The following is a 26,774-nucleotide window of genomic DNA, read 5'->3' as shown; positions in this document are numbered from 1 at the left end:
GCTTTTGTCACACTGCCGTGTGTAACCCTTCACATGGGCGTGTGACCCTATCTCGCCACATAATGATTTTGGGTCAATTTAAGTGTAAGCGCAACTCTGTGTGTTCCAAACCTTGACTGAGCTTTACTGAGGGTAATTATGACTCTAATCTGAGCTTGATATGTGTGTGTTTATAGTTGGTTGTGTGATAAGCTTGATACTGAATTCAAGTTATGAGTGTGCATATATCTGATTTTGTAACTGATTGATTGGATGTGAACGTCTGCTTTTGAATTATTGTTTGAAATTGTTGTTCCGTTATATAGGTTTGACTGCTGACACACATTCATGTGCATAATGTGTTTTGAATGGGATTTTGAAGAGAATGAAGATTGACTAAACTGAACTGGCAGCTGATCTTGTGGTTGCTAGTCCCAATACCCTGAGGGTCGTGGACTTTACTGATAACGGTATAATGGGTGATCGCATTGCATTGTACCTCATGTACGTTAGCTACGCTACATACCATTAACGGAACTGGTAGTTTTACTGCAATCTATCGGTATAGCGGATTATCGCATTGCACTGTACCGCATATACAGTAGCTATGCTACGTACCACTATTTGATCTGGCAGTTCATATTGTATGTCTGTACCACGCTTTACCGTATTGCATAGTATAGCTTATACGTTAGCTTTGTTGCGTAATATATGTGATTGGCAGTTTATCCGCATACTGTTAGCCCTAATACCCAGAGGGTCGTGGGCAATCCCAATACCTTGAGGGTCGTGGACAATGCTGATGGTCATTGTGCCAGGCAACTCAGGATGACATCATATGGAGTGTAGGGTTCGCTGGGCTTTTCGAGGTCCTATATAGAGTGATTGGTTGGATAAGCTTAATAGCTTCATTGAGGAGTGATGGGAGACAGAGAGACGTGTTAGCTAGATAGGTGGGTTTTCTTTAACTCAATTGTATTCATATGCATCGTATTGACTATTTTGTGAATGCGACTGTCTGTTATGACTGAAAAGTATTTATGACACTGTGAAATTGTTAAACCCTGATTGTATCTGACTGACTGAATAGGAACTAGTGACTATTGAGAGTTTTGTTACTAGACTGACTAGTATTTGTGATTGTGTAACTGAGTGTGGTTTTTAGTATGTTTCTAATACTGTTGTCTACCGGTACGTCCGTTTCGAATGTACCAACTGTTACTGTATAGCTCTGTAAGTACGTTTCGCTTCTAAACTACTTTCTATTTCTGATCCTGTAGTCAGTCGGTTTGGTCTCACACTGAGCTCGTGTAGCTCAACCCCTATTCTGTTTCCCCTTTCAGGTACAGTTCTAGATTCTGTTGATGGGCTCAGTACGCGAAGGTCTTGGATAGCTTCGACAAATTGGTGTCGAAACCATTTTTATTTTGAAAAACGGGAGTCGACTTAAAAACAAAAAATGGAGTCGCCACCGATCTTTTCCGAGGTGTGATCGAATCACCTTGAGTTTGATCATTTTAATAAAACATTATGATTTATTAAAACGACAATTTTGATCTACAAAATTCGAGAATAAAGGTTAGGGAGTCGGTTACGCACGAGGAAGGGTTAGCACCCTCGTAACGCCTAAAATTGGTACCGAATTGATTAATTAATGTTTTAACGTCGAATGTTTAAAAAGATTTTAGAATACGATCCGTTTATTTTTATTTTTTAAAAAGAACACTTGAATAAATTAAATGGAATGCTAAGACCCTCTTATCTCGAAGAAATAAAATGTCACACCCAGTAAGTTAGGATACAACATTTCAAATCCTCGAAAATAAGTTTGTCTAATTTTCAAAAGTCATGCATTTAAGTTTAAAAAAAAATATTCGGTTATTTGGGTCAAATGAAAAAATCGAAACCCAGTAAGTTAGGGCACAATCTCTCAAAATTTCAAATACAGAATATTGCCTTTATTTTTTTAAAAAAATCCCTACCTCGAGAAAATAAAGTGTCATATCCAGTAAGTTAGGACATAACATCTTGAATTCCCTAGAATAAGATTTTATTTAAAACTCACGTTTTGATTGAAAAAGGGTACTCAGTTATTTAGATTCAAAGAGAAAAATTGAAACCCAGTAAGTTAGGGCACAATTTTCCCAAAGCTCCCAAATACCGAGTATTGCCTTGTTTAAAATTTCAAATAAAATGTAATAAATAAATGAAATGTATTTTTATTAAAAAAAGATAATTTGATAACATAAGGAATAAAACACGTGGCAATAACATCTCATGAATAATCTAAAATAATAAAGAAATGCAAAGGGACAACTTAGAATACATGCAACAGCAGCACATCATATATTATAAAAATACCACCATTTATATCCAAGGGTCAATGAATAAGAAACCAATTTTAAAGAAGTTTCAAATAAATCACACACATAAATATAATAAGTTTTTCAAAATAAAATAAAATAAATAATAGGAAAAAAAATTTAGAAATATTACTATACAAACTATACTGAAAATTTTAAAACAGTAATAGATATAAGAATTTAAAAAAATAGGAAAAAAAGAAATAATATATTAAATAGTAATGTACAAATGAATTTTAAAATAAATGTTATAAAGTGAATAATTCAAGTGAAAGTTTGAACTGTATTAAAAAAAAAAAAAAAAAAAAAGAAAAGATAATATATATGTAAAGCATAAATGAAATTCCAAAATAAATAATATGCATAAAATATTAAAAGTAAATAATATACAAAGTAATATATACACATGAAAAGCCTAAATAAATAATACATATAGTAGTAGTAATAATATATGAAGGTGTTTCATATAAACATGTATGCACATGAAAATAAAATAATCACAAAAGTATGAAATCAAAATAATATGCTGTGTTTTAATTAAGTCCCTTTTCTTTGTTTTTATTTTAAATTAGCCTCACAACTCTGTTTTTTATTTAATTTTAGTCCTTTTTGTTTATTCTTATTTTCTTATTAAATATTCTTGTTATTTTATAATATTAGTATTATTAGTATTATTATTATTATTATTATTATTATTATTATTATTATGAGCTTATGTTTTATTATACAATTATATACTTGTAATACGTATACATGCTTAATATATTTGTATATACTTATGTAATATTAGTACTAAAGTTTTTATTTTAATATGTATATATTACCTAAATGTTTTAGTATTATATGTATATGTATATTCTTCATATATTATATATATGTGTTCTTAATACTATACTTTACATATATCATATATTTTAATGTTGTATTATTATGGTCTAATACTATATTATGCATATATTTTTTACATGTATATTGTGTACATATTATCTAATTTCTTATATATATTATGTTTTTTATGTTATTTGTTATATGTTTCTTTTATTATTCCACATATTTTTTTAACTACCATAATATTTATATATATATATTTTTCATACAATCTTATGCATATATTTCACATTATTTTATTACCATTAATATTAGCATATGTTTTATTATTTATGTATATATCCTTAATACATATAAGTATATGTTTCGTAATATTATTCATAGGTATTTTCAACATTATTATTATGCATATATATATTATGTAAATATTTAAACATTATATTATGCATTTTTATATATTACATATATGTATTTTTTAGTATTGTATTTTGTATGTGTACATATTTCTAATACTGTATTACATTTGATCTTATATATATATATATATATATATATATATATATATATATATATATTTTAACTCTATATCGAGTATGTATTTTAACATTATACTATGTACATATTTCCATATTATCCCATGTATATATTTCCAATACCATACTACGTTTTTATACATATTATATATATACTTTAATATTTTTGTTTTATATTTTTATACGATCTTATGTACACATATTTCATTATTCTTGTATATACATTTTACATATAGTATTATTTTCAGATATTATTACATTCATTATTATACCTATTATTTTCACTTACTTTTTTAATTATGTATTAGTTGGTATATATATATACATCTTTTATTATTACTATTATTATCACCGCTAATATATGTTCATATATACATATATATATATTTATAATGTTTTAGTTTAATATAGCATGCATGATTATTGTTTTGAGATTATTGCATGATTATTATTTGCTTCAATATATTTACGGTTATGTCGGTTATTCATTTTTCTTCCATATTAGCTTTGCTTTTCATTACAACAAAAATTGCGTTCTTGTTTTCTAATTAATTTCAATAATCAAGGCAATGTACGGATTTAATATTAAGTCATCGAATTTCATCGCTATGTTGGATGGAATTTGTCGGCTCGTGTTAAATCGGTATATCCTTCTCAAAAATCAAAAATTGAAAATTCTCGTCTTTTAAATTGGATCACGATTAGAATTTAAATTGAACTCGTACTTTTGAAAATCAAGACAACATATGTTTAAAAGATACCAATTTTGGGCGTCGCGAGGGTGCTAATACCTTCCTCGCACGTAACCGACTCCCGAACCCTAATTTTTCTCTGGATTTTAACGTAGACCTAAACTCAGCCTTCTTTTGTTTTAAAAAATAGATCTAATAGGTGTCTGATCACACCTATAAAAAAGGATCGGTGGCGACTCCTTTTTATTTCAAAATTGAACTTCAGTTTTCAAACTTTTTCACTAGATCGCCACAATTAGCGACCCCAAAGTTAAAAATTTTCACGTCGCTACAACTGACGACTCCACTGGGGACCAATTTTGAGAGTCGAATCGAATAAAACATGTGTTGTCAAAATTTTCAAAATTCCTTGTTCAAATTAATATTTAGTCGTGATTCCAAAATTGTGTTTTTGAAAAATCATGCATTCGTATTGCGTTGTATATACTTTTCTAACCTGTTGCTTTTCAGCTTTAAGTTGTATGGTTTTAGTTTAGTTTTCAAATAAAACGTAAAGGTTTGTGAGTTTCTCCCCATACACCGTGCACTCGCATTTTGCATAACATGAGCTCTCTACCTGGGCTCCGTCCGTTTAAGTGAAAGTAAACGCTACGCCTTCGTGAGTTAACTCGTCCCTCCGCACAGGCTAGTGAATACTTTCGGGTTACATATGACTTATGCTTTCGTTGAGTTAACTTGTCCCTCCGCATATGCATAAGTAAATGTAATCCCTCGAATTGAACTCGTGAGCCTGTGATGGGCTACAACCGAGGCTTCGTACTAATCTTAGTAGATGACAGTACGGACAATTTGAGTACCTATCTAGAACTGAAACCACATATAGTGAACCGTACGAGCCACCCAATTAGAGCTATGCCGAACCTCTGTCCATTAATAGTCACCCAAATAAGTACACGGGGAAAGTGCCTCTTGCCTTTCATTTTCTCTGTTTATGCAAGAAGATTGAATCAGGTAGCTTAATTTGTTTCTCAAATTATATTTGTTGTGGTTACTAACCAAGTCTGTTTGTTTTTATTTTTATTGTTCACCATGCATCATAGGCATTTCGATTAGGAAGGTGTTGACTAGAGATTGGTTACCAAAAAACGGGTTTCTAATGGAAGAGTCAATTATACAAACAACCGAGAAGAATGCCATGGTTCGGGACTGGTCTCTAAAAACTCAGAAAGAAAAAGGGGATAGTCTAGTGGAGGAATGTATTGCTAATCTGCCCGAGTACGTAACTGTGAATGTTTGCCAGAATAACCTTGAAGATTTGGTTCGGGTTTGGAATCAGTGGGACTCAGACACTAAGGGTATCTTCACCGAGAGATATGGAGACATAACCAATTTGATTGCTGTCAACGTAGACGAACGATTGATCCAAGCCATGGTTAGATTTTGGGATCCGACTTACCAATGTTTTACCGTCAATCTAGAAGATATGACTCCGACTATTGAGGAGTACGTTGCTTTGCTTCGTGTTGAAAATGCGCAATTCTATAAAGTATACGTGAAAGAGCCTAAGTCGATGACTTTCAAGAAAAAAATAGTAAAATTGACTGACATAACTGACACATGGGCCGAAAAACAGATAAAGAAGAAAAATGAAACCATTTGCATTCCATGGTCTTCCCTACGAGAATTGGTTCTGAACCATCCCGACATGTTGAAGAGAGTGAATCTATTTGCTTTGGCCATTTACGGTTTGATCATTTTCCCGAAAGTCTTTGGACACATAGAAGTTGCGGTGGTAGATTTCTTTGAAAGATTAAAGCAATGAATTAACCCTGTCCTGACTATCTTAGCCGAGACCTTCAGATCCTTAAACAATTGTAGGAAGGTGGGGAAGGGACGCTTTATCGGATACGCGCAGTTACTAAATGTCTGGATTTTGAGTCACTTCTGGAAAGTAGAGCGCACACCGTTCCATATGTTTCCAAAAACATTTACCCCGTTGGAAGCTTATCTCAAGGACGAATGGCCAAAGGAAGTCACTGAACAACATTGGGTCTCAGTTTTTCAGAACCTTCGCGCTGAGGATATAACGTGGAGAGCACCATGGATCCCCCCTTCGGTTCTATTATATAAGGTTGGAAATCAAGATTGAGTACCACTACTCGGATTATGGGGAGGAGTTGGATATGCCCCGCTATTAGTCCAAAGGCAATTTTCTTCGCAACAATTCATACCCGCCACTGGAGGATTAGCACAGTCCGAGTTTGCTTTTGCGGGAGAAGGGTATATGAAGAGGGTCCGAGACACTGCAAAAATTCATCTGATGGAATTGGCTCTATATGCTGATACCCTTACCCAAGATTACGACATATGGAGAAAGCAACGAGTGAACAGTCAGCAAATCTCGTCAACGAACTACACCGTCCAGAATCCTTTTTCGGGGGAAATGCCGTCTGAGCTAGAAATGGCAAGACAAGAATTTGAGCGAGAAAAGGCCAAGATGTATCGAGACCTCAGTGCTCTTCAAGATGAAAACTATCAATTGAAGATCGACGTTCAGATTGAAAGATCCAGAACCGAGAAAGTGCAAAAAGAAGTTGAAGTCGTGAGAAATGACTTAAAGGATCTCCATCTAGAAAATAAAAAGTTAAGAGGCACAATAAAAAATAGTGGGCTGGGCAAGTCGTCGGCAGAATGGAAAGAAGAAATAAGCAACATTAAAGGCGGGATGGAATTTTTGAAAGGAAAAGCGAAGAAAGAGGAGGAAAAGGCTGCGCGGGCTATGATAGAACTGAGGAAGAAGAACGCCGAATATGAAGCTGTGTCTATCGAGGTAATGACTAGTCAATCTAAACGTCAAGACCTAAAAGAAAGGATACGAGAATTAGAAGATATGCTGTAAGATCGTCAACAACAGTTAGATACTCTCTTGAAGGCTTTGGAAGAAAAAGATAGTTAGTATGATAGAGACGTTCGTGCTTACGAAGAGGGCCTCCAGGAAAAAGAAATGTAACTTAGCTATTTGATCAATGAAGTTCGTGGGGTAGCCATGCACGTGGTACAATTATCGGAAGAAGCTGAAATTCTCATTTGCCAATTCCCTCCAAGTCAAAGATCAAACATATCAGAGTTCTTAGCGCGAGTAAAGAAATACGGCGATATAGTTAGGAAGCTGAATCAAAAATGGCAAAATGTTTTGTAATGAACTCTTTTGATGAATGAAATGCCTAAAATAGGGGCTATCTTGAAATCAACACCAACTTCTTGCATTTCTTTCATGACTAACATTCATTTGACATTTATGCATTCATTCATTCATTCATTCATTGCATATCCCATAATCGTTCGCTGAGTTTAAAACATACGATTCGCAGTTGTAATACTACGAGACTGGAACCACGTTATTTGTATAGAACGCGTCGACAAGCTAGGGCAATGGAGGCTGAATTCAATGAAATAATTGAAAGGATGGAAAGATTTCAGAGGGAATTACAAGAGCAGTTGGCCAAGTCGCAGCAAGAGACAATAGATTTAATGGTGAGGTCTCGAGAAGAATCGCTTGAACAAAGAGAGCAAATGGCCAAGATGATGGAGATGACGTCAGCTTTAGTTAAAGGAAAGGGACCCATGCAGAGTCTTGACGTCGAGGAACCTCGATCAAGAGTTAATCACAGTCAAGATCCGCTCTATCCCCCAGGATTCATTCTGCCGCATGCCCACGCAACACAAAGTGGGTACACCCAAGGGGAACCCACAGACTTGGAGCAACGGGCAGTGCCACCTGCTCACATAGGGCAAGGAGTATTCGTATCAAACCCGGGGGCTAGTCCTACTGATCCACTCGTTCTAGATTTGGATGATCCAGCAGAAATAGCCAAGTTGAAAACCGTTGACCACGAGGCTCAAGAGAAGTATAAGAGCTTAGAGGAAAGACTCAAAGCAATAAAGGGTATTGAAGCCTTCTCTGCACTAAGTGCCAAAGAGCTCAGTTTGGTGCCCGATCTGGTTCTGCCTCCGAAGTTCAAGGTGCCTAATTTTAAAAAATACGATGGTACGAGATGTCTAAAGGCTCATCTTGTCATGTTTTGCCAGAAAATGACTGGTTAAGTGAATGAAAACAAGCTACTCATACATTGTTTTCAGGATAGTCTAGTAGGATCGGCTCTTCAGTGGTACAACCAGCTTAGTAGGGAAAAGATCCGATCCTGGAAGGACTTGGCATCAGCATTCTGTGAGCAATACAAGCATGTATCAGATATGGTGCCAGACCAAATGACTTTGCAAATGATGGAGAAAAAGCCGTCAGAAACTTTTAGACAGTATGTACAGAGATGGAGGGATGTCTCAGCCCAAGTGGAAAACGGAGATAACCGTTCTTTTCATCAACACTTTGAAAGCGCCATTTTATGACAAATTAGTGGGAAGTGCCACGAAGGACTTTGCGGATATTGTAATATCCGGTGAGCTTATAGAGAATACCATCAAAAGTGGGAGGATGGAAGGTTCAAAAAGGGCAGCGCCCACGAAGAAGAAAGAACCAGAAGCCCATATGGTGGGAATGAGAAGCCGTTATACCCCTAATCCATATCCAAATCAACCCCGACCTCGAAATTATCCACCTCCGAATTTCTATTATCCTCCTCAGACCCCTTACTACTAAGCACCACCTCCTTCCTACCCTGTATACGCCATGAATAACCAAAGGCCCGTCACGACATTCCCACAAAACACTCTACCCTCTCAAAGCCAACCCAGAAATGAACCAAGACCAACAAGGCCCAATCCCGAGAAACAGCAATTTACCCCTATTCCTGTGTCGTATGGGGAACTGTACCTAAAACTCCTGAATAAGTAATTAATATCTCCCCATTACATGACACCCCTTAAACCTCCATACCCGAAATGGTACGATCCAAATGCTAGTTGTGCATACCATGATGGGAACCAGGGGCACTCTACGGAGAACTGCCTAGCCTTCAAAGGAGAGTTCAAGGACTCATCGATGCGGGTATTCTGCATTTTGATGGCACAGGCGGTACATCCGGGAACCCATTCCCAAACCACACCGAAGGAAATGTGAGCGCAATGGGAGAAGAGGACAAACGACAAAGTAGAAGATGGGTTTCTGAAATAAGAACACCTCTGTAGAAAATCTAAGAGGTGCTAGTTGAAAAGGGGTTGCTCTGTCATCTTAACAGAGTATTCGAGGGAAGGCATACAAAAGGTCAAAGTTTTTGCGAATTCCATGGTATTAAGGGGCACGACATTCAATCCTGCGAAGAGTTTAGAAGTTTACTGCAAAATATGATGGATAATAAGGAGATTGGGATTTTCTATAAAGGTGAAGAGACCGATAGAGGAGAAATATGCGCCTCTGACCATCAATCATCAGGTTTCCTGTATAGCGCCGATCGACCGTTAATAATTTATTATGACGCGAAGAAGGAGCCGGTGAAACCAAAAGTTATAATCGAGGTACCATCTCCTTTCCTCTACAAGGACGATAAAGCAGTACCATGGAAATATGACGTCAATATCGTCACACCTGAAGATGAAAAACCCAAAGCCATGACTGGAAGCATTGGGGAAGTAGGTCATTTTACTCGTAGTGGAAGATGTTATTTGAAAGAGGTCGAATCAGTGAAGAAGAACAGTGACTTGAAACAGAAAGGAAAAACACCGATGCATGTGACCGAAGACAAGTATGAAACTGTGCCTGAGCAAGAAGCTAAAAAGCCTGTAGACGAGGAGGAAGCACAGGAATTCTTAAAATTTATTAAGCACAGTGAGTACAATGTGGTGGAACAATTGAGTAAGCAGCCAGCACGAATTTCGGTATTATCTCTGCTGTTAAATTCAGAACCTCACCAGAACGCCTTGTTAAAGGTGTTGCATCAAGCTTACGTGGCAAACAATATATCCCTTGAAAAACTGGATAGGTGGGTGAACAACTTGAATGCGAATAATTTCATTTCTTTTAGTGATGATGAAATACCGCCCAATGGTAGAGGCTCAGTGAAAGCATTGCATATCACAACCCGTTGTAAAGGCTATATAATACCGAACGTGCTCATCGATAATGGATCGGCACTCAATGTCATGCCTTTGACCATACTTTCTAGGATTTCGATAGATTTGTCCTATCTAAGGCCCTGCCATTCTACAGTAAGGGCATTTGATGGAACAAGACGAGAAGTCATGGGAAAAATCGAGATCCTTCTAGAAGTGGGTCCCTATATATATGATGTTGAGTTTCAAGTTATGGACATTACACCATCATACAATTGTCTCTTGGGAAGACCTTGGATCCATTCTGCTGGAGCAGTCCCATCATCCCTCCATCAAAAGATGAAATTCATCATGGATAGCTGTTTGGTCACCGTCGAGGGAGAAGAAGATATTGTAGCATCTATTTCTACCGACGCACCATACATTGAAGTGAGTAAAGATGCTTTAGAATGTTCCTTCCAATCCCTTGAATTTGTCAATGCCACATTCGCCATCCTTGGGAAAGAATTCCCGCGCCAAAATTGTTAAGAAATACCGGGATGGGTGTCAAACCGATCAGAGGAAGGGAGCTCGAGCGAGAAAAGGTTTAGGAAGATATCTGTAAGGAATAGTCAGGGCTCTAAAGCCAGTGCACCACAAGGCCCAATACGGTTTGGGGTTCCAGCTAGACATGCGTCAAAGAAGAAAACAGTGGAAGAAGGATCAGGAGAGAAGGATTGCGAGAACTTTGGGTCGAGAAGTAGAATGGGAGCCCATAACATACCCTCTTTTGTCAAAAACATTTACATCTGCGGCAATGATATACCCCAGACAGGATAATATACAAAGCACGCTGTTATTAATTGAAAGGGGTCTTCAGAATGTCAGTATAAATGTCATTGACAAAGGAAGTGAGGCTATTAAAGATGTTTCAACGATACGCCCTTGTCCTCTTGGTTTCATGTTGAACAATTGGACTGCCAAGGACCTTCTTGTAGTTTATAAGTCTTTAGAGTAATGCTCAAACATTAACCCTCTATTGTGTCCTTAGATATAATAGAATTCTTTTGTAAGAGCTTGCATTCGCTTTTTATCATTTAAATGAATATCAATGAAGATGCATTTTGTCACGATCTTTCGCATTATCACTAATTTCATAATCATCTCCTCATTTCATGGCCTGTCTGTACATTTGCCTCATACCATGGCATAACATTTCGTTTGTTGGTTCCAATACTTGGATGCCCCTCTATAGTTTCCTTTTCCATTCAACTTTCAGGTGTTCGGATATCAACAGCATGAACAAACCCGTTATGAGTCCTGAAATTGATTTTGAGAAGGCTATTTGTTTAGGAGAATTTGAAGTCGAAGAAAATGCTGAAGACTATGTCTCACACCGACTTGCTAAGAATGGTGGAACAAGAGGATAAATGATTTTGCCTCATCAAGAATCATTGAAACAATAAATTTGGGAACTGAAGAAAAGAAGCAAGAAGTGAAAATTGGGACTTCTATTTCAAAGGACACCAAACATAATTTGATTGCTTTGCTTCGCGAGTACAAAGATGTATTCGCCTGGTCATATCAAGACATGCCAGGATTGGATGAAGATGCAGTGGTCCATAAGCTCCCATTAAAGCCAGAATGCAAACCCGTTCTATAAAAGTTAAGACGGATGAGACCCGAAATGTTGTTGAAAATAAAAGAGGAAGTCAAGAAACAATTTGATGCTAGCTTCCTACAAGCATCCAAATATCCAGAATGGGTCGCTAACATAGTCCCAGTACCAAAAAAAGATGGCAAAGTACGAATGTGCGTGGATTATCGTGACCTGAATCGAGCAAGTCCCAAAGATAATTTCCCTTGCCACACATTGATACGTTGGTGGATAACACAACAAAACACTCTTTGTTTTCTTTCATGGATGGATTCTCGGGGTATAATCAGATCAAGATGGCCCCTGAGGATATGGAGAAAACTACTTTCGTAACAATGTGGGGAACATTCTGCTACAAGGTGATGCCATTTGGTTTAAAAAATACAGGGGCAACATATCAGAGGGCTATGGTAACATTATTCCATGACATGATGCATAAAGAAAGAGAGGTCTACGTCGATGATATGATTGCTAAGTCCCGAGGGGAAGAAGAGCATGTAGCAAACCTGAAGAAGTTGTTCGACAGACTAAGAAAGTTCCAGCTAAAGCTCAATCCGGCCAAATGTACGTTTGGGGCTACCTCAGGAAAATTGCTTGGCTTCATTGTCGTGAGAGAGGCATTGAAGTTGATCCGGATAAAATAAAAGCCATTCAAGAGTTACCACCCCAAGCACGCAAAAGGAAGTCGAGGATTTTAGGAGATTAAACTACATCACCCGATTTATCGCTCAACTTACCAACCAATGCGACCCAATCTTCGACTCCTTCGAAAACATAATCCGGAGAATGGAGCGAGGAGTGCCAAGTGGCTTTTGACAAGATAAAACAGATTTGTCTAATCCTCCAAAGCTAGTACCACTAATACTGGAAGACCATTGATATTATATTTGACTGTGTTCGAGAATTCAATGGGTTGCGTACTGGGGCAACATGACGAGTCAGGAAAGAAAGAAAAGGTGATCTACTACCTCAAAGAAAAAGTTTATCAATATGAGGCAAAGTATTCGTCCATAGAAAAATCTTCTTTGCCTCTGGTTTGGGTAGCTCGGAGACTCAGGCAATATATGCTGTATCATACGACATGGCTAATTTCAAAGTTGGACCCAATAAAGTACATGATGGAATCACCCGCACTCTCAAGAAGAATAGCACGATGGCAGATCTTACTATCAGAATATGACATCGTCTATGTGAGCCAAAAGTCGATAAAAGGGAGTGCAATAGCTGACTTCTTAGCAACTCGAACAATGAAGGAATACGAGCCATTGAAATTTGATTTCCCAGATGAAGACTTAATGTGCATTACAGAAAAAGAATGTGAGTCATCAAAAGAAAAGTCATGGAAGATGAGCTTTGATGGTGCATCGAATGCATTGGGGCATGGGATTGGAGCAATCTTAGTATCACCAGAAGGGGACCATTATCCGTTCACTGCCAGGCTAAATTTCTTCTGTACCCATAACATAGCGGAATATGAAGCCTGTATCATGGGGCTTCGTGTAGCAATTGAACGAAACATCCAAAGTTTAGAGGTATACGGAGACTCGGCATTGGTGATTTATTAGATCCGTGGAGATTAGGAAGTGAGGGATTCAAAATTAGTCAAATATAGTGATCTCGTGGCAGGGTTGATTAAAGAATTCAAAGAAATAACTTTTAATTACTTCCCACGAGAAGAAAACCAGTTAGCTGATGCCCTGGCCACTTTGGCTTTAATGTTTAAAGCAAACAGAGAAACAAAAATAATGCCTCTTCAAATGAGCATATATGAAGTCCCTGCACATTGTTTCAGCATTGAGAAAGAGCCAGATGGGCAGCCATGGTTCCATGATATCTTAGAATACATCAAGAATTAAAGGTATCCCTAGCAAGCAAATGTGAACGACAGAAGAACAATCAGAAGAATGGCAGCGGGATTTATTCTTGATGGGGACATCCTATATAAAAGAGGAAAAGATCAGGTGCTCTTGAGATGCGTGGGTGCTGTTGAAGCCAGAAAAATACTTGAAGATGTCCATGAAGGAATCTGTGAGACACATGCCAATGGTTTCACTATGGCCAGGAAAATTATAAGACTCGGTTATTATTGGCTAATGATGGAAAGTGGCTGCATTAGTTTTGCACGAAAACGCCATAAATGTCAAATTTATGGTGATAAGATTCATGTAGCCCCTTCGCCCCTTCATGTCATGACTTCTCCGTGGCCGTTTTCTATGTGGGGCATGGACGTTATAGGGCCTATCTCTTCAAAAGCTTTTAACGGACACCGGTTCATTTTTGTGGTTATTGATTACTTCACAAAATGGATAGAAGCCGCTTCGTTTGCCAATGTGACAAAGATCGCAGTTTGTAGGTTTTTGAAAAAGGAAATCATTTGTCGATATGGTTTGCCTGAAAGAATCATTTCAGATAACACCATGAACCTGAACAACAAGATGATGAAAGAAGTATGTGAACAATTTCAAATAAAGCATCATAACTCATCACCTTATCGCCCGAAAATGAATGGAGCCGTGGAAGCGGCCAACAAGAATATTAAGAGAATTATTGGAAAAATGACCGAGACATATAAAGACTAGCACGAGAAGCTACCCTTTGCTCTGTTTGCATATCGCACATCTGCACGGACATCTACGGGAGCAACTCCTTTCTCTCTGGTCTATGGAATGGAAGCTGTGCTACCTATCGAAGTTGAGATCCCCTCTCTACGAGTCTTAATCGAATCAAAACTAGAAGAAGCAAAATGGGTTCGAGCTCGATATGACCAGTTAAACCTTATTGAAGAAAAACGTCTGAAGGCAATCTGCCATGGACAGATGTACCAGAAGAGAATGATCGCAGCCCATGACAAGAAAGTACGGCCAAGAGAATTCCACGAAGGAGAACTCGTGTTGAGAAAGATTCTCCCAATACAAAAAGACTTGCGAGGAAAATGGGCACCAAATTGGGAAGGTCCATACGTTGTAAAGAAGGCATTCTCGGGTGGAGCTTTGATTCTCACTGAGATGGATGGGAAGGAGTTACCGAATCCAATAAATTCAGATGCTGTGAAGAAATATTATGCTTGAAAAAAGAAAATCAAGATGAAAACCCGAAAGGGCATCTTTAAAAAAAAAAAGGGATCAAGGTGAAAATCCGAAAAGGGCGTCTTGATTAACACAAAAGATTAGGATGAAAACCCGAAAAGGGCATCCTAATGAAACAAACACTGGGCTTAAAGAGCAAGGCATTTTGAACAGTGGGTCAAACAGCGAGACTACAGTATTTGAAGCATTTTTGGAAAGCTCGAAATCTTCTATGCAAGAAGCCATGCTCAAAAAGATTCTAGATGAAGGAACGTGGAAGAGTTCATGTGTTGAATATCTAGAGCATTTGTATCCGTTGAATGCGATCCCTTTTCTCTTTATGACACTTTTTACTATCATTGATTAACTTTCTTTGTTTGCTACATTTGAAATAAATAAATGTGAGATAGCCTTTTTGCCCCTACCTAACCATTTTCATGCATCTCATTATGTGTTTATTTACATGATAAATAGTGAAATGACATACTCTAAACAAAAGAAATGTTAAGCATTACCTGAATGAAAATTTGACAAATACAAGAGCCTCAAAGCAAGGACAAAGTTCAACCAGGGACAAAAGAATGATATCTGAGGAACACAGATTAATCGTGAAACTTGGAGACGGGTACAAAGCCTGAAGAGAAAGTCAAGAGTCAAAGCAACGAACGCAGATCCAAAAAAATCGTGACGAAAAAGGGGCATACGACAAACATGCCTAAGGCGCATTGCATAATCATGTAGGCATAAAGGCATTTAAGACAAACATGTGCATATCATGATGACATCATGCATGACATATACAGGTACTCCAGTAGACCAAGAGGGTGTGATGATAGCTGTACTGAATCAAAGGAAAAGACACCTGAATTCCACCAGATGACAGGATTTAGTATTTTGATGTTTTTCTGTTTTCAAAATTCAACTTATATTGCGAGAAGTGAGTTGAGCCTCGGGGCACGCCGAGGTATTTTTAATTATTGTTTGTCAAAAAGTTGACTCATATTGCGAGAGGTGAGTTGAGCCTCAGGACACGCTGAGGTAATTTCAATTTATGTTTTTCAATTTATATTTTGCAAAAATCAACTCATATTGCGAGAGGTGAATTGAGCCTCAGGACACGCTGAGGTATTTTCAATTTATGTTCTTAATGTCTGTTTTTAAATCAACTCATAGTGCGAGAGGTGAGTTGAGCCTCAGGACACGTTGACGTATTTTCAATTTCTTTTTTTTTCCAATTTATATTTTTCAAAAATCAACTTATATTGCGAGAGGTGAGTTGAGCCTCGGGGCATGCTGAGGTAGTTTCAATTTCTGTTTTTCAATTTCTGCTTTTCAAAAAGTCAACTCATATTGCGAGAGGTGAGTTGAGCCTTTTAATTCATGTTTTTCAAAAATCAACTCATATTGCGAGAGGTGAGTTGAGCCTTTTAATTTCTGTTTTTCAAAAATCAATTCATATTGCGAGAGGTGAGTTGAGCCTCGGGGCACGCTGAGATATTTTCAATTTCTGTTTTCAGTTTCTGTTTTTCAAAAATCAACTCATATTGTGAGAGGTGAGTTGAGCCTTTTAATTTCTGTTTTTCAAAATCTACTTTTCAAATCAAGTTTCAAAAAAATCAACTCATATTGCGAGAGATGAGTTGAGCCTCAGGACACGCTGAGGTAATTTCAATTTTTGTTTTTTCAATTTCTACCTTTCAAAAATCAACTCATATTGCGAGAGGTGAGTTGAGCCCTTTCAATTTATGTTTTTCAAAAAAAAAATCAACTCATATTGCGAGAGGTGAGTTGAGCCTTTTAAATTCATGTTTTTCAAAAATCAACTCATATTGCAAGAGGTGAGTTGAGCCCTCTAATTCTGCTTTTTCAAAATCGCTTTTAAGTTTCAAAAGCTAACTCATATTGCGAGAGGTGAGTTAAGCTTTGGCTCACGTCTTGAGCTATTCTCAATTTCTATCTTTAATGTCTATTTTTAAAGAGTCAATTCGTATTGCAAGAAACGAGTTGAACTCAAGATCACATGCCAAGTAAGAATAAAGATTGAAGCTGATGAAAGACTCCAGATTTGGCTTCCCTGAAGTTGCAGTGAAGCAGGTCAAAGTTGCAAGTCTCGTTCCCCTGGAGTTGCAGTAGAACTGATCAAGGATTTCAGATCTTGCTTTTCCAAAGTTACAAAAGAGAAAACCACAAACCCTATCTCACTGAAGCGATAGAAGAGCCGATTGAAGATGTATATCTAATCTTTCCAAAGTTAAAAGTGAAGTAGATCGAAGTCACAAATCTCATGTCCTTGAAGCTACATTGAAGTAGATGCAGCTACAAGGCATACATCAGAAACTACAAGATATGGTGGACTGGAAGGAGACTACCTGAACAAGAAGAGCGCCAATGAAGTCAAGACTCCGCAAGATTGAGCAAAATTGACCTTTCTTTGTGTCTTTGCTCTATTTCCGTTGCACGACAATGAGCAAAGAGGGGCAGCTGTACAGGCCAATTTTGAACCCAATACCCTTGAACCCATTTACATTTTTTACAAACCCATTTATACCCTCAGCCCATAAAACCCGAATGGCCCAATTTCAAACCCATTTTCATCAAAACCCAATTACCTTTTTACAACAGAAGCCCAAAACTAACCCTAACCTTAGCTCCTAAAGTGGCGCCGCAACCACCCTTCTGCCTCACCATGTCAGCCACCATACCTCTCCCCCACCTGCTACCACCTGCTCCACCGTGCCCATACCCTGCAAAGTAAGAAGGAAGCACGCAATAGGGGAACAAACAGTGTAAAAAGGCTATAAAAGCTGTAAAAACAAATGTAAAAGGGGTTCCCTTTTGAAAAAAAGAAAAAACAGAAAAAGAAATGTTGAACCCTGGATTCTGTCTATATCTATATACAAGAATAGCATCAGACTAAGCAAGAAAATAACAAAGATCGAAGAATCAGAAGTTAAAAACTAAAGGTTATTTCTTTTTCATTTCTATTTCGTTTTAAAATTAATTTTATCACCCATACACATAAAAATCTAATAAACTAATAAAATAAACAAATAACAAAAAAATAAAAGAAAAAATTTAGAAATTTTTTTACCTTCTCCGGCCACCGGTGACCGGCCCTCTGGCCATAGCCCCCCTCTCTCCCTCCTTTCTCTTCCTATCTTTCTTTTTTTTTTCTCTTCCCCTCACAAATGATTTTTTTTCTGAAATTAGGCCTATTTATAGCCCTCCAAAACGACGTCGTTTTGGGGGCTATACTTAAGCCCCAAAACAACGTCGTTTTGGCCTAACCCGTCTGCTGACCCGACCCGCTCCAAGGATTCGCGTGTTTTTTCATCTGAGGGGCTAATTGCACTTTTAGCCCCTCCGTTTTTTCATGCTTTCACAATCAGATTTTTTTTGTTTTAATTCGGCCCTGTAATTTCACCCGTTTTTCAATTTAGTCTTTACTGCCACGCTGCGTTTTGAGGGTAAGGCAATATTACGTTTTGACCCCTCCAAGTTATGCGCGTGTTTTAATTAGTCCCTTTTCTTTGTTTTTATTTTAAATTGGCCTCACAACTCTATTTTTTATTTAATTTTAGTCCTTTTTTTGTTTATTCTTATTTTCTTATTAAATATTCTTGTTATTTTTATAATATTAGTATTATTATTATTATTATTATTATTATTATTATTATTATTATTATTATGAGCTTATGTTTTATTATACAATTATATACTTGTAATACGTATACATGCTTAATATATTTGTATATACTTATGTAATATTAGTACTAAAGTTTTTATTTTAATATGTATATATTACCTAAATGTTTTAGTATTATATGTATATGTATATTCTTCATATATTATATATATGTGTTCTTAATACTATACTTTACATATATCATATATTTTAATGTTGTATTATTATGGTCTAATACTATATTATGCATATATTTTTACATGTATATTGTGTACATATTATCTAATTTCTTATATATATTATGTTTTTTATGTTATTTGTTATATGTTTCTTTTATTATTCCACATATTTTTTTAACTACCATAATATTTATATATATATTTTTCATACAATCTTATGCATATATTTCACATTATTTTATTACCATTAATATTAGCATATGTTTTATTATTTATGTATATATCCTTAATACATATAAGTATATGTTTCGTAATATTATTCATAGGTATTTTCAACATTATTATTATGCATATATATATTATGTAAATATTTAAACATTATATTATGCATTTTATATATTACATATATGTATTTTTTAGTATTGTATTTTGTATGTGTACATATTTCTAATCTTGTATTACATTTGATCTTATATATATATATATATATATATATATAACTCTATATCGAGTATGTATTTTTAACATTATACTATGTACATATTTCCATATTATCCCATGTATATATTTCCAATACCATACTACGTTTTTATACATATTATGTATATACTTTAATATTTTTGTTTTATATTTTTATACGATCTTATGTACACATATTTCATTATTCTTGTATATACATTTTACATATAGTATTTTTTTGTATATTATTACATTCATTATTATACCTATTATTTTCACTTACTTTTTTAATTATGTATTAGTTGGTATATATATATACATCTTTTATTATTACTATTATTATCACCGCTAATATATGTTCATATATACATATATATATATTTATAATGTTTTAGTTTAATATAGCATGCATGATTATTGTTTTTGAGATTATTGCCGCGATTATTATTTGCTTCAATATATTTCTGGTTATGTCAGTTATTCATTTTTATTCCATATTAGCTTTGCTTTTCATTACAACAAAAATTGCGTTCTTGTTTTCTAATTAATTTCAATAATCAAGGCAATGTACGGATTTAATATTAAGTCATCGAATTTCATCGCTATGTTGGATGGAATTTGTCGGCTCGTGTTAAATCGGTATATCCTTCTCAAAAATCAAAAATTGAAAGTTCTCGTCTTTTAAATTGGATCACGATTAGAATTTAAATTGAACTCGTACTTTTGAAAATCAAGACAACACATGTTTAAAAGATACCAATTTTGGGCGTCGCGAGGGTGCTAATACCTTCCTCGCACGTAACTGACTCCCGAACCCTAATTTTTCTCTGGATTTTGACGTAAACCTAAACTCAGCCTTCTTTTGTTTTAAAAAATAGATCTAATACGTGTCCGATCACAGCTATAAAAAAGGATCGGTGGCGACTCCTTTTTATTTCAAAATCGAACTTTAGTTTTCAAACTTTTTCACTAGATCGCCACAATTAGCGACCCCAAAGTTAAAAATTTTCACGTCGCTACAAAATGTTTGGATTAAACTATTTGAATTAAACTACTTTGTGTTGATAATTAAGGTTTTGTAACTAAAATTTTACCTAGATCACTTTGGTGATCAATGTGACATCCGGAATTCGGCTAAACTTTTAGGTCGGGTTTAGGGTGTTACAATGAAAGTCAAACTTGTATACCATTATCATGGTTTTGTTGGCCATATCATACCACGCTGTTTCAATATGTTGAATGATTTGAGATGCAAAACTTTTAGACATGTTATTCACATTGTTTCAACATCATAGAGAATGAGAAGACACCAACTAGAGAAGATATATGTTAGAAAAGATTAATCGCATATTACTCATGAAGATCAACGACAAGTTGATGCTTAACACATACTAATCAGCATAAAGATAGTTAAACTATCACTTAAACTCTATCAAGGTTTCATGGAAAAGATCCTCATTGTTCTGCGAGTTTTCTGATTTGTTGAAGTAACACTTTGTCCCCTTGGATAAGCTTTTTCTTGAATTACCCTTGAATAAACTTGATGCAAACAAACAATGGGAGATTAGACTAAAGAAAGGCATGGGAATGCAGTAAAGGGAGTAATTATGCTATTTTTATTTTTTATTTTTAATTTTCATACATTATATGGTTTCTAGTGATTGCTTTCATATAATGATTTTTAATGGTGCAACACTTAATGGAGAGATGGTTTTTATTTCTATTGAATAATTGAACATGCAATGATAAAATTGATGTTACAACATCTAATGTTATACTTTTCCAACAAGGCTTGGCAAAATTATTAAGAGGTTGATTGAGGAAAAATAGAGTTCTTAAATAGGCTTCCTACATGATCTTGGGAGTAGTACTTAATAAGGGGGATCCAAGACTTTAGTTGCTTTTACAAGAAAGAGGAGTAATATTTTTTATAGTTATGCTACCGATATTATTGTTTTGATGCTAGACATATTGATGATTTCAAAAATTTTAGAGATACAACTAAAGGCATGAATGTTCAATCTGTTGTTGAAACAACAAATTCGATAGCTCCCATATTGCTATTAGCAACAACAACAAAAAAGGCTAGATTCATTGATCAGTTGAAGGTTGAATTGAACTTCATCAATGCTGAAATTTAGAAGCTAGTTGTCAAGAAGGTTAAATTTGCTTAGTTGATTTATGACTTAGAGAATACCACATAGTGTGTTGGAACATTTTCAAAATATTTATAATGTTGTAACGCCCCAATTTTTGGGAATCCTGTGAATGTTGGCATAGGTTTAATTATGTTAGTGGGCCTCTAGAAGGCCTAAGCTTAAGATAGAACCCGGTAATTTTAATTAATTTTTGTTCCATAAGAAAAAGGGAGTGAAATTATGAAATAGGACCTATGTGAAAATGTTTGAAAATGCTATAGGCTAAATTGAAGTGGCCAAATAAATAGGAGTGCAAAATAGGAGGATTTGCATGACAAACCTCCCATTTTACATGAAGTGGCTAGCCATCATGTTGTTGTAGACAAAATGTACACTTGATATCCATAATTTATGGTACAAATTGATACAAATTGATAATAGGTTAGGTAAATGTTCCATGATAATAGGTTAGGTAAATGTTCGATGATAATGGGTTAGGTAAATGTTTCATGATAATGGGTTAGGTAAATGTTTCATGATAAGAATTTCATGTCTTTTGTATTATTAAATGGATGAAATATGAAGTTTTATTAAAAGAAAAAGGGGTGAAAAGAACAATGTTTTGTCCATCTTTGTTCATCATAGCTGAAAGTTAGAGAAGAGAAAGGAGAGGAGAAAGCTCTTGAGTATTCGGTCATTAAGAGGAGGAAAATTGAAGGTAAGTTCTTGGTACCTTGCTTCTTATTTTGAGGTTCATGAGTTCATCTTGATTCTACCTTAACTCTTGAAGCATATTTTGGTTTTTACTTGTGTTGTGAGCATTTAGTCATGAATTAAAATGAAGGAAATGGTTGTTGTTTCATGTTCTTTTGATGAAAAATGGAAGATAGGTGAAGTTGAGCCAAACAAATGAGCATGCATGTGCCTTAGATGTTAAAGGGAAAAATCAGCTAACATGTTGTGCTTTAAAATGATGAAATGGAGATTATACTTAAGTAAAATCATAGATATGTGATGATTGATTGGTGATATACATGTTTAAATAACATGCATGCAAGGTATGTGTGAAAGAGTGATTTGGTAATAAATCTGCTTGGGACAGCAGCAGTAATGTGACTTTGGAAAATCACCATAAATTGTGGGAGAAGAATAATAAGCTGAATAAATTATGTAATTAAAGCTTAATGAGTCTAGTTTCAAATGAAATAAACGAGAATATATTTTGAATTCTGTACAATGAGAAATTTGATTTGAAATGAAGAGTGGTTAGATTAGTCAAACAGTGAAACATGGGAAACTTTAAGAAAAATCTGGTATTGATTGGCCATACCAAAAATTCTGAAAATTTTATGGATAGAAGATATATGAGTCTATTTTCATGGAAAATTAACGGCACTTGATTTGGAGTTTCGTAGCTCAGTTATAAATAATTTAGTGACTGTTGCTTAGGAAGACAGCTTGCAGTGAAATTATGATTATGTGGTAAACATTGACAAAAATTTGTTAATGAGTTGCTTATTGATTTCTTATAAGCTTACTATGATCTATAGGTGTGGTTGGCGAATATTGTAAGGGGTTAATCGTAGTTTGTATTTGAATAGTTAGATTAACGTGTTAGTAATCCAATTGTAGGCGGTTCATGTGTGGATCTCACAAGATATCGTCATAAAAATGTGTGTGTAACTAATGACCTCTTTCTTAGTCTAGATCGGCAAAAGCCAAAAAGCCGAAAACCGATATTTTGTAGATTTGCGAGTGTGCGAATGCTCGTGAGGTAAATCGATTAATGTTTTGGTAAGCTGCAATGTTTGACCGCAAAGTGCATGATTTACGTGCCTCGATATTTTTGGGCTTAATGGGCCAAAATTGGAATGATGGGCCAATCGGCCCAATTCGTAAGAACCCTCAGTAGTGATTACATTAGTACGTGAAAGGTAGGAATATGCATGAAAAACCCTAAAATAGATAAATTACTGAAATATCTTTAAAAGTGGAAAATTTACAGTTTTACCCCTGGGAGATAAATTACCGAAATACCCGTAGGGTTAAATTGACCTAAATGCATGTTTGACTATTGTTATTTATTGCATGCCATGTTGTTCTTATCTGATGCATGGGACTAGGATATTGACGGAGGAAGTACTGAAAGTGGCTTGTCCACGTACTGGAGGCTTTGCCTCAATTTATCGATAATCGAGCAAGCAAAGGCAGCAATGGAGTGAGGTTTGGGTGGGTTGAGCTATTCTCCACATGGAGTGTATGGCTGGTACGAGTGGAGTGTAGTGGTTGGTGGGTTGAGTAGTCTCCCCAAATGGGCTTGCATATGTTTATTGATGTTGCATGTATTTTGAAATGGGCCTATGGGCCATACTATTATCTAAATAAGGGGCTAAGGCCCAGTTTATTGTAATCTGAAATGGGCTCTGGCCCAGTACCATTGTTACCTAAATGGGCTTAGGCCCAATAGGCTTGAGCTGACTTGAGCTTTGAATGGGTTTTCCTTACACATCGAGTTTCCCCAAACTCACCCCTTTTATTTTCATCCACGCAGGAAATCCCCAACCATAGTGGGCTTGGAGCTGTGAGGGAATTCGGAGTGGCCACCCATTCTGAAAGTTTGATTTTCTTCTGGTGAACTGGACATCCTTTTATTTACGTTTGAAGTTTTTGGGCTTTTAAATGTAATAAGGCCGCTTAATTATTTTTGATGGTTTTAATATGTATTACTAAGATAGGTAATACTTATTTTAACTGTTGAAATTGGATAGCTTTAAGGCGCGTTTTCAAAAACAACAATTGATTTCAAAATAACACGTCAACAAGCAAAGCTTCCGCAATGAAAGTATTTTCCAAAATTAATCACTTTTCCTAAAAATGACTTAATCAAATCGGTTTCCTAGAAATATCCATGACGTTAAGGTGTGGCAATGGCGGTATGCATGTCTAGGATTGGATCCGAAGGAGCTTGGTATTAGCGATCCGATGGACTCACCACTTCTTTTCCGGTTTCCTACCTGGTGCACAGCTTCCATTCACTTTAACCTTTAATGAATTAATCTTTTGAACATCAAGTACGATTTTTTGGACTTAGAATGGAATTTTTTTTTTTTATGTTTTTGATGTGGCATGCCGGATCCGGCCATAACATCTGGGCCGGGTTTTGGGTGCTACAAATGTTCCAATAGTTTCAAATGAAAAGTTAAAAGTAACTAAAAGTTATATCACTTGGTTATTAACTAAAAGTTGTCGTTATTTATAGTGATAAGTTATGTCTCTTAATTATAAAGAGTTGAATGACCTGGTTATTAACCAAGAGTTGTCACTATTCATTGTGATGAATTATGTCTCTTGTAATCGAAAGTTAGGTTGTTTGATTATTAACAAAGAGTCATAACTATTCAAGTAGATATCTGTTGAATAATTATGTTTGTGTGGCTATCCATTTGGATAGTTATGTCTTTATGAAGAGACATGAGAACTCATATAAATAGGAGTCAAAATTCATTTGTTTGGTACAACAAAAAACACATAAAAAAGTTTTATTCTTTTCTCCTCTATATTATAATATTCTTAGATTGTTCTATAAAGAATTATTATAGAAGTTCTTTATAGAAATTGATATTCTTGCTATGTTCCGCTCAATGCACATTGAATTGTTTCTGCCAGTGAAAAACATAGAGAATAATTTGGCTTCATTGTATCTTGACGTTCATTTACTAGTAACTCTTTTGTACCCCTATAATATAGGTGGGGGAGAATATAACCTTAATGAGAGTGGCATTGATACACACCTTGAAGCCTTCACTAATTTTTCATAAGTTTATTTTTGACATCTTTGCCAAAAAGAAGGAGAACATTTGGCAGCAAATGTTTTTGAACTTGGTGCTAACTGCTTATACTTTCTTAGAGGTGTTCTTTTGCTACTATGATGTTTATTAACTTGGATGGTTGTTCTATTTTGATGATTATTATCTTGGAGATATGATGATTGTTGGATACTTTCTTTTTATGCTTGATTGTTGTTGATGAGAAGCTTGAACATGCTTGGTGATTCATTATTCATATAGCTAAGGGAGTATGTTGTTAATTAATATAGTTCCCTATATTTAGTTCATTATGTGTGAATTTTTTTTGTTTCATTTACTGTAAGGTTTTGCCAGAATGTCAAATGAGGAGATTGTTAGAACTTTGACTGTGGAACTTTCTGTTACAACATGAGTTTTAACAAACTTTTATAAGAATCAAAGTATTTTATTGAGCTGGTAGTTTATTGGAGAGATTATTTACTCTATAAGTAAGGTTGTTTGGGGGAGAGTGACTGAAAACAATTGTGAAACATTGAGGTTACAATCATCCTTGTGAGTTTTAGATAGATTGGGTTTAAATCAATGGTTGTGTCAGGAAAGTTGTTTAATAGATTCATTCTTTGGGAAAATTTCCTCAAAAATAGAATTGTTTAATCCAAACTATATAAACAATTTTGGTATCTCATTATTCTTTTGCTCCATTTTTTAACTTGAAAAACAACTCTATTGGAAAAAATTGCTACAACATCTATTTCAACACTAACTTTAACAAAAGCAAACTAAAATGCTTTTTCAATAACATAAGTTTATTGTTGTATCAAATTTTCTAGCACTAATATAATATTAAATGTATATATAATAGGAACTCCAAGTTGTGGCTTATTAATTAGGTGTTGATCTATTTCAAAAATAATTTAAGTTGGAATAAACATTATATAAAAAAATTGTATATACAATAAAAGTTTCTAAAATTCACTCAATAAATTATGTAAATTGAAGAAACATTTTGAAGTAGACATTAGTAAATGAGAAAAATAAATAAATGGTTTAAACTCTGCCACAACAATGGTTAATGTGAAAGGCAAGGAATATGAAATTCACTCCCATCCCATTTCCCATTTGAAATGACTCCACTCATGTTATTAAGAAATGTCTTCATCTAACAAGTTGTGAAAATATGGTCAACTTTTTTATTAAGATTTTAATTATGGGTTTTGGAAAACAAAAAAGCATAATGGATTTTGATTGCGTTGAATTTTGTATATATAATATGCAAAAGAAGAAGAAAAAGAAAGGAGCCATTGAGATAATGATGGAAAAAAATATTTCTTTAGTTATTTGTTTAAAGTTAAATTATTTTTTGATCAGATAAGTTTAGTTTAAATTAGGGTTGGATAAGATCTAT

The 26,774-nt window shown here is 35.2% G+C and overlaps 1 long non-coding RNA gene across 1 annotated transcript; it reads left to right on the top strand.

Annotated features, from left to right (window-relative positions):
* The first annotated feature begins 22,149 nt into the window (after nucleotides 1-22,149).
* LOC128293686 (uncharacterized) lies at nucleotides 22,150-24,314 on the top strand. The gene is made up of 2 exons (XR_008283855.1): nucleotides 22,150-22,281; nucleotides 24,115-24,314. It is a non-coding gene; the product is annotated as an uncharacterized LOC128293686 (long non-coding RNA).
* The last annotated feature ends 2,460 nt before the right edge of the window (nucleotides 24,315-26,774 follow it).

The sequence above is a fragment of the Gossypium arboreum genome, chromosome 6, assembly GCF_025698485.1.
Source record: "Gossypium arboreum isolate Shixiya-1 chromosome 6, ASM2569848v2, whole genome shotgun sequence".
Classification (NCBI taxonomy): Eukaryota; Viridiplantae; Streptophyta; class Magnoliopsida; order Malvales; family Malvaceae; genus Gossypium; species Gossypium arboreum.
The sequence above is the reverse complement of the archived record's forward strand: the minus strand, read 5'-3'. Positions and strand labels throughout refer to the sequence as shown.